Source organism: Cyprinus carpio, chromosome B1 (assembly GCF_018340385.1).
Source record: "Cyprinus carpio isolate SPL01 chromosome B1, ASM1834038v1, whole genome shotgun sequence".
Taxonomy (NCBI): domain Eukaryota; kingdom Metazoa; phylum Chordata; class Actinopteri; order Cypriniformes; family Cyprinidae; genus Cyprinus; species Cyprinus carpio.
This window is the reverse complement of record NC_056597.1, coordinates 14,688,778-14,699,069: the sequence shown is the minus strand read 5'-3', so window position 1 is coordinate 14,699,069 and position 10,292 is coordinate 14,688,778.

Genomic DNA, 10,292 nt, shown 5'->3' with positions numbered 1-10,292 from the left:
AAATAAGATATCTCCTACTTGATTAAAATAGCTGAGAATTCTTCTCAGTACTGTGTGGTTCATCCAAAATTTCACTTGCGTTAGACACAGAAATATATCAGAGATATTAGATATGCCTATGAAATCAAAATTGACTTTTTATTATTAAATGTTGGAGTGTTTATTATAAATAGTTTATCCAAGCACAAGTGTCCACATAAGGCAACAAGCATCCTTTAATCAAAAGCATTCTCTGATGACTTGTATATCAAAACGAAGGCTAGGCTTTAAAGTTGTCCAATAGCTAGACGAGTATGAATATTTCCCCACCAGCAACCATATCAAATAACATGAAGTAATCACAGCAAACAGCAAATGACATCAACTCAATGATCTAATCAGTTCCAAATGGACCTGTATAAGTTTCTTTCTTATGTTAAACACAAAAGAATGTATTTTGAAGAATGCTGGTAATCAAACAGTTGATGGTCCCCACAGATCTTCAACAGATTTCTGGAGTTGTGTGAAATTCCCTTCTGCTTCAAATGCTTCACTATAGTCCCAGTTCCCAAGAAACCCAAAATGACTGGACTTAACAACTACAGACTGTCGCTCTCACGTCTGTGGTCATGAAGTCATTTGAAAGACTGGTCCTGGCCTGCCTGAAGGACATCACTGGACCCTTGCTGGATCCTCTTCAGTTTGCCTACAGAGCAAATAGGTCTGTGGATGATGCAGTCAACATGGGACTGCATTACATCCTGCAACATCTTGATAGACCTGGGAATTACGCTAGGATCTTATTTATGGACTTCAGTTCGGCCTTCAATACCATCATGCATGATCTTCTCTCAGACAAACTGACCCAGCTATCCATGCCCACTCCAATCTGCCATTGGATCACCAGCTTCCTAACAGACAGGCAGCAGCTAGTGAGACTGGGGAAACTCACATCCAGGACTCGCACCATCGGCACTGGCGCCCCTCAGGGATGTGTTCTCTCCCCACTGCTCTTCTCCCTGAATATGAACGACTCCACTGCAAAAGACCCCTCTGTCAAGCTCCTGAAATTTGCTGATGACACTACCATTATCAGGCCCTATCCACAATGGAGAAGAGTCTGCTTACAGACAAGAGGTTGAGCAGCCGGCTGTCTGGTGCAGTCACAACAACCTGGAGCTCAACCATCACACAGGACATTAAGTGGGACACTCACATTGACTCCATTGCTAAAAAAGCCCAGCAGAGGTTGTACAGAGGGAATTCAACCTGCCACAGGAGCTGCTGAAACAGTTCTACTCGGCCATCTTTGAGTCTGTCCTGTGTTCATCCATAACTGTCTGGTTTGTTTCCGCTATCAAATCAGACATCAAGAGACTACAACGGACAGTTAGGACTGCTGAGAGGATTATCGGTGCCTCTCTGTCCACCCTCCAAGAAATTTACATCTCCAAAGTGAGGAAAAGGGCTAAGAAAATCACCTTGGCCCCCACACACCCAGCCTACTCTCTCTTTCAACTGTTGCCTTCTGCAGAACAGAACAGCCAGGAACAAGAACAGGTTTTTCCCGCAGGCTATCTTCAACCTGAACAATTAAAACTTCCATAAGTATACATTATACATAGAATTTGAAATTTGTACATTTGTAAACTGCACACTTGTAAATAACATATCTGCACACTTGTAAATAAATGATCTGTACATTCATTTAAACAGTTAAATTATTTCTGCACTTCTATGTCTGTATATAGTGCATTATATAATTTTCTGTTTTTCTTATATTAGTGTTATATTCCATCTCTACTGTGTTATTCCTATGTACTGTATGTCTGCATCATGTACAGTATGTTGCACTATGCCCATACTTTCTTCTCCACTGGAAACTCCTGTTGTCAAGTGAAATTCTGTGTGTGTGTGTGTGTGTGTGTGTGTGTGTGTGTGTGTGTGTGTGTGTGTGTGTGTGTGTGTGTGTAAACATACTTGGTAATAATGCTCTTTCTGACTTCTGATTTCCATATTATATCATTTCCTATGGAAGTCAATGGGGACAAACTGGTTCTTCAAAATTCTTCAAAATATCTTCTTTTGTGTCTGGAACGACATAATGGTGAGTAAATGATGACAAAATAATAAAAAAAACAAGCAAAGACATATTTGAGAAACTCAGAATTCTAGATAAATACAGAAGCTGACAAGCTGTGACATTGGAAGTAGCGCATCGATTTAAAACATGGTGAAAAGATTGGTGAAGACATGGTGAACAAAGACCAGTGAGCAGAAAGCAAGTCTTTAGTGAATGGTTTATCTAGTTTATCTAACGAAAACATTCTATGTACCAAAAGTAATAGAAATTAAAATTTTTTTGTATTTTGTATTCAGATATCTTTTGTTTTGCTTAGACTACTTCCGTGTTATGTTTACAGTTTGTATGCATGACATGTCTCAACAACGAATGTCCAACTTGGAGGTACAAGCTTTCCACATACAGATATTTATAGTTTTTATTCATGATATGGGAGAAAAGACGGTCACTGTTTCCATTTCAGTCTGACTAAATCCAAACTATATATTTAACAGTTAATATTATCTTGTTGCCTGCTCCACAGAAAGATTTTGATAGATAATAGTCTGTGCATTTTTAATTAACATTTGTCAACTAAACATTGACTGAGGAGGATTATGCATTTAAATATTAATGAGTGTGTCCATTTCTCCCAAATATAAAAATTCTTTCCTTGCTGAAAGATTTTGTCCATGGGCTTGATTTTTAAATCATAGATATTTTACATTTACTTTGCACTCAAAAAATGAAACAAAAAAAAAAATGAAAAAAAGAGAATGAGGGGGAGAGAAAGAGAAAGGAGAGAAAGTCAGTTAGACACACACACAGAACAAGAGGAAGGATGATGATGTTTAACATCAGATATTAAAGGGGTCTGTCAGCTTTTCTGCCATTCAAAGTAAAATTACAAAGGAACTGAGCAATTAACTGAACACCTAGGTTTGATATGCAAACTATTACATATCCATTTTGGTCTGTGCTTGACCTCACAGTAATTTGGCTCTTACCTATACTTTCTTTCCCACTCTTCCCGGATCCTATCCATCACCACTGAGAGCAATGAAGCCAAGCCGAGTTCAGATAGTCATTTACTTGGTTGATGGTGTGTGGGTGAATTGCCATCCTTTAAAAAGATGGAGAACCACAAAAGTAGAAAGAATGCAGGACAAAAAAAAAGAAACAAGAAATAAAAAAAATCATATGAAACTGCACTATGTGTATTGGAAATCACAGGCATTATCTGGCTCAATCTGTCATGAAGAAAGAACCACTACTATATATTTTACACAGGCTCAAGCAAAAATGTGGGTGCAATATGTCATGCATGCACACAACACACTGAGACAGGCTCCACAAGGTATTGTATTATGTCAGTTGTGCAATTTATTCTATATGTGGCTGCATTAAAATGTAAATCAATTGATTAGTTAAATGTCAATAAAACACACTTAAATTGTGCTTTATTGTAAATAATAAAAACATTTTCTTTTTACTTCCAATTTATAGACAATCCCTTAGGTCTGTTAAACACAGCTAGAAAAATTAACATAAGCAGTGCATATTCATTTATTTTAATATTTAAATAGTAATAGCTTGCATTCACACTTAAGCATTGCGGTGCCTGAGGAGTTTCACCACTGAGACTATTTTTACTGCACAGGGCATTAAATTCATCAGAAAACACATTTACAATGCACTGTAAACCTATTTATCAGCACAGTCTTTTCATTATAGGTTTTTATGCAATAATATAAAATAATGGAATGAAGTATAAACACATTTAAAAAAAAAAAAAAACATCTGTAAATTTGACTGAATCCATATGATTTAAGTAATTTAGAGCCGCAATCTGATGTTTCACTTCTATGTAGATTAATTTAGATGTAAATATGATCTACCACCTCATGTCAGTTAGATTTCAGAATGATCAAGTTTGTAATAATTCTCAATGGCCCACTCCCCTTAACCCATAATATCTGGATGTTATGCACTAGAAATGCACTAACCCAGAAATCACTTTCTTTCATTCATTGTTTCTCGTTCTTTCTTTCTCTCTTTACGTGCTAGCTTATTGCAGATCTGCAGAGAATTCTCACTGTTAAGCACAGTAATGTACAGTATGTGGTGTGAAACAGGCCTTAGAATTATGTATTGCTGAAAAACAGAATATACACATATCTGGAGGCTAACCTCTAGGTATGTGAACTGAAATTGTCACTCAGTAAATCTGCATCTTAACTAATTTGCCAGTATATTACTTACCTGTCAAGATCCCAGGTCACTTGTCTCTCTTCTGTTTGAAAGTCTGATCACAAATCAGCATTGCTGCCACTAAGCAACAGCAACCAATCTGGATGACCCTGACCCTGTCATGTGACTTGTTTCACATCTCATTTAATTCACCTCTGAGTGTACTTTTATTCATTCTTAAGACACAACAAATAAATTCCTCACTGGACAGAGGTTAAAATAAAACAAACATTTACAACCACTGCCACTATGTTTTAAGCTATATGTTCCTCCTTGCTTTCAAAAAGAGTTTCTTATGCTCACCAAGGCTATACATTTATCTGATCAAAATAAAATAAAAGCAGTAATATTCTGAAATATTATTGCAATTTGAACTATTATTAAAACATTGTCATTTATTCCTGTGATATTTCACTGTGATACATCACTGTCACTTTTTGATCAATTTAGTGTTTTCTTTTTGAATAATATAATCCTTTTAATTAAAAATTACCACACATTTTGGAATGGTAGTGCATCACGATTTTCCAAAAAAATTAAAAGAAAGAAAGAAAGAAAGAAAGAAAGAAAGAAAGAAAGAAAGAAAGAAAGAAAGAAAGAAAGAAAGAAAGAAAGAAAGAAATTATGAAGCAGCACATGTGTTTTCACAAATTTTTTATATTTTTGGCATTAATTTTTTTGGATTACATTTTTTTACTTTTTTTATTATTATTTTGTTTGTTTGTTTGTTTTTAGCAGCCCTATTTTAACAGTAGTGCTTCATTCATTAAATATGCGGTACCAGAACAAGGAGTGACGGATCTGGGGCGGGAAGTTACAGAACACATAAAAAAGAGTGTGTGATGAGTTGTCACTTAATAAAAAAGCTCAAAGAAGTAGTGAATCAAATGTTCATTGTTTGCTTAGGGTTTCTCTTGAGGGAGCTGTATCTTTTGTCCTCCACTACCCAAATGGGTTTGGCTGGTTAGAATGGACCAGCTGCCCCTGCTGGCAGATTTTATTGGGTTTGGCTGGTTAGAATGGACCAGCTGCCCCTGCTGGCATTAAAAGTAGATGGTGTATTTTGACACACTACCCAAATGGGTTTGGCTGGTTAGAATGGACCAGATGCCCCTGCTGGCAGATTTTATAGGATAGTCACTTGTGAACAGCTTGGAATTGTGGGATTGTGATAATTTTAGTGGTGCCAACAACCAATCAGTGTTGTGCTGACTGTTTCAGATTAGATGTGTTCAAATTTGTGCTGTGCATGCAAAGCCGTGGATGCCTGTTAGAAAATATATCTGACTTTTGTTTAACTCGACACAGCACCAATGCCATATCACTGTGAGATAATGCCACTTAAGTATCACAAGAGCGATTCAAGAGCAGTCGACTAGCAGTAACAACTCTTATGATGACACAGCTGTTTCATGATTGTCCACACTCACCCATAACAATGATAACGTGTGTTTCGGGTTTATTCTGACAGCTTCAGTTTTGCTACTCACAAATCTGTCTAATGATTACACCAACTGTATTAAAATTATACTGGGTTATGGTAAACTTTATTCCTGTACATACAGAAAACATGAAATATTAAAGGGGTCATATGATGTTGATAAAAAGAACATTATTTTGTGTATTTGGTGTAATGAGATGTGTTTATGCGATTTAAGGTTAAAAAACACATTATTTTCCACATAATGTACATTATTGTTGCTCCTCTATGGCCCGCCTTTCTGAAACGTGACGATTTTTATAAAGCTCATTGTTCTTAAAAGCGAGGTGTGCTCTGATTGGCCAGCTATCCACTGCGTTGTGATTGGCTGAATTCCTCAAGCATGTGACCGAAATGTTACGCCCCTTAACATATTGTGTCCCAGCGCAACAAGACAAAAACAATAAAACCCATTATAAATGGGGTCATTTGTTGTATCCAGTGGGGACATAATTTTTTATTATGACTTATACTGTCTTTTTACGCATTGCGTTGAATCTAAACCATTAAACATAAAACCATTTCTGCATTTGTGATCGAAGAAACGACAAACAACAAGGGGTCATCATATGATCCCTTTAAATGAAAAGTGTTTCTACATTGTTGTAATAGGAAGACATCTACAACATCTCTGTGTTTGACAAGTATTGTATCCAATCATCTTCATCACTGATAAAATAGGAAAAGAGTACGAGTCTCTATGTTATCTATGTTACATTATAGACCTCCTTATAAGTGTGAATTATTTTGAATGTTCACATTGCTGGATAAGTGATTGACCAGTCCATGTGAAATAAACATATGTACGCATCCTGTGCCCCATGAGTTTGGCACTCATTTATACAGGGCTATGCTTCTCTCATGTTGCCAGTGGGTTTTCGTACCAGTGAATTTCATGTAAAGGTGAATGCAGTGGAAGATTTACTCCAGATTCACCCTGTTCCAACACTGCCAACGCCTAAAGAACCTGCACTTTTATAGTTACAGCCAATTTGGCTATTCATCCCTAATGCTTCATTAACATCCCTATTTTGCCACTTGAGTGTTTGGTTTAAAACAAATTTATTTTACACTGGGCAAAAATTTTGAATAATTATGTTTTTCAATGTTTTTGAAAGAAGTTTCTAATGCTCGCCAAAACTACATTTAATTACAGAGAAAGAAAGAAAGAAAGAAAGAAAGAAAGAAAGAAAGAAAGAAAGAAAGAAAGAAAGAAAGAAAGAACGAGATGTGGTGAATTATTATTACAATTGAAAAGAAAAAAACTATTTGAATATATTTTAATATGTAATATTTCCTGTGATGGCCAAACTGAATTTTCAGCAGACATTATTCCAGTCTTCAGTGTCACATGATTCTTTAGAGATAATTAATATGCAGATTTGATGCTCCGTTATTATCAATAATTTTTTTGTGCTCAATTTTATAATGCTAAAAACAAATTTGCTGCTTCATGTTTTGCTAAAAATACTAAGGATTCCATGATTAATGAAAAAAGTACAATGAACCACATTTATTTAAAATTAAATTTTTATAATATTTACTAACTTTAATGTACAATGTGTCACTTTAATAACAATTGAATGTGTCACTGCTGAATAGAAGTATTAATTTATTTTGAATAGTATATCAATGTTAGTGTTTCCACGAAAAAAATATTAAGCAGCAAAAATTGTTTTCAACATTGATTATAATAAGAAATGTTTCTTAAGCACAAAATCAGCATATGAGACTGATTTTTGAACGTGACACTGAAGATGACACTGAAAATTCAGCTTTGCCGTAACAAGAATAAATTACATTTTGATCAAATAAATGCAGCATTATTGAGCATAATAGAATTCTTTAAAATAAATCATAAATCTTAATTATTTCAAACTTTTGGCCCGCTGTGTACATTTTTGTAAGGTAATGATGACAGATGATTCAGACTCTCACTCAAGGTTTGGGTGGAATTTAATTTGTTTGCGTTCTCTAGTGGCAAAATGTGGTTGTGCAAAATCCATACACATCCAGACACGGAATAACAGAACTGGGTCAAACAGGTGATTCTCCAGTGGAAATGCTTTGTAGTCTAGTAATAGTCTTAATCTGTGTCTGGGAATCCAGACTTTACAGGCTCATCTGAAAATCACCTCAAATTAAATGGACTATTTCTAAATCAGCTCTGATATCATCATACAGTAATACGACAGACTAAACCCTGATTAGGTTGTGTACAGCTCTAAAATAGCCCATGACTTGTGTACAAAAAAAACAGCATATCAGATTTTCTATTTAAAAAAAAAGAAAAAAAAAGAAAAAAAAAAAAACAGAAACGCAGATTCATTAATCTTAAAATTGCAGTTTGCAGAAAGTTCCAAAACACTCTAAATTACAGCCTCCAACAAATCTGACCAACTCTCATGTTCCAATCATAACCACATGTGGACGGGGTCAGAGTAAATCACCCCTCCTTCCACATAACACGTTCAGTTTTATACATAGATATGAAGCTCTTGGTTGCAGAGGGAGATAAAGGCAGGATAGGCTCAGATTAGCGCATAATTCTGTTAGAGGGCAGTGTAGATCCTGGCTTTTTTATATCGCTCATTCGTTCTTTCACTCACTCCTTCAGTCGGTTTGGTTGGCTTGGATTAAACAGAGTGATGTCACCACAACATGTCATGATTTGAGAGAGAGAGAATCAGTGGTGGGCGTTCAGATAGAACTATTGCATAAGCTTCAATCTAATACTGTACTTTAATACTTATGTTGGAGTGCTGGTGATACTACCTGTATTTTGTCCCATTTTCTGCTGTGTTATTCAAAAAGTGATGCATAATAATGGCTGGCATTATATTTATTGTCACACTGCAAAGAAAAAAAAACACCATGAAAAAAAACCATGGGGGTTGCAAATGGTCTAATACTTTTGCACAGAACTGTAAGAATGTTTTTTTTTTAATCTTCATTTATTATGCAGTTTTTAATCTTGTTTTAGTAATGATTAAATATTTTACTAGAAAACAAGACAAAACAGCATTTCTTCAGTGCACAGTCTAATTCTGTCGCATATTCAAGGTTCACATATAATGTATACATTTCACAAAATTATGCAAAAATTCAAATTTTACTTTATTCATTAAACATTTTACTTTTTGCATATGAACTTGTCATCAGATCCATGCAAAGAGTGGAGAGAAAGACAGATACAAAGAAAAATAAAGAAAGAAGGTAAGGAAGTGTTTAAACAGACAAAGACGGGTAATGCTGAAAATAAAAACAATTTAAAAAAGAATAGCAAGAAGAGGGGATAGAAACTTGACAGAGAAGGAACCCCATACCCTCAAACATATTTGCAGGGGGTTGTGGGAAAGCAGCAATCCAGGTGTATTGCTTTCTCAAATGTAGAATAACAGTGTTGAACCGGGTGAGGTCATCTCAAAACAGTAAACTCTGTAACAAAATCTTTTGGTCGAATGTGTTTATAAAGTTTTGGTCATGTTTATGGCCAGGCATTGTAGAGATATGCTGATGTTCATGGCAACATTTTGACAGCGTTGTTCTTCGTTCTCCACTGAATGATCAACATCAGTGAAACACACTCAATATGTATTTATATACAATAATATATCAATCATACCTTCATATTTGTTTTTTGTTCTCTTCAGACAAAGATAACTCATATAAAATCATTACAGAAGGTATATACAGGTCCTTCTCAAAAAATTAGCATATTGTGAAAAATTTCATTATTTTCCATAATGTAATGATAAAAATTAAACTTTCATATATTTTAGATTCATTGCACACCAACTGAAATAGTTCAGGTCTTTTATTGTTTTAATACTGATGATTTTGGCATACAGCTCATGAAAACCCAAAATTCCTATCTCAAAAAATTAGCATATTTCATCCGACCAATAAAAGAAAAGTGTTTTTAATACAAAAAAAGTCAACCTTCAAATAATTATGTTCAGTTATGCACTCAATACTTGGTCGGGAATCCTTTTGCAGAAATGACTGCTTCAATGCGGCGTGGCATGGAGGCAATCAGCCTGTGGCACTGCTGAGGTGTTATGGAGGCCCAGGATGCTTCGACAGCGGCCTTAAGCTCATCCAGAGTGTTGGGTCTTGCGTCTCTCAACTTTCTCTTCACAATATCCCACAGATTCTCTATGGGGTTCAGGTCAGGAGAGTTGGCAGGCCAATTGAGCACAGTAATACCATGGTCAGTAAACCATTTACCAGTGGTTTTGGCACTGTGAGCAGGTGCCAGGTCATGCTGAAAAACGAAATCTTCATCTCCATAAAGCTTTTCAGCAGATGGAAGCATGAAGTGCTCCAAAATCTCCTGATAGCTAGCTGCATTGAGCCTGCCCTTGATAAAACACAGTGGACCAACACCAGCAGCTGACATGGCACCCCAGACCATCACTGACTGTGGGTACTTGACACTGGACTTCAGGCATTTTGGCATTTCCTTCTCCCCAGTCTTCCTCCAGACTCTGGCACCTTGATTTCCGAATGACATGCAAA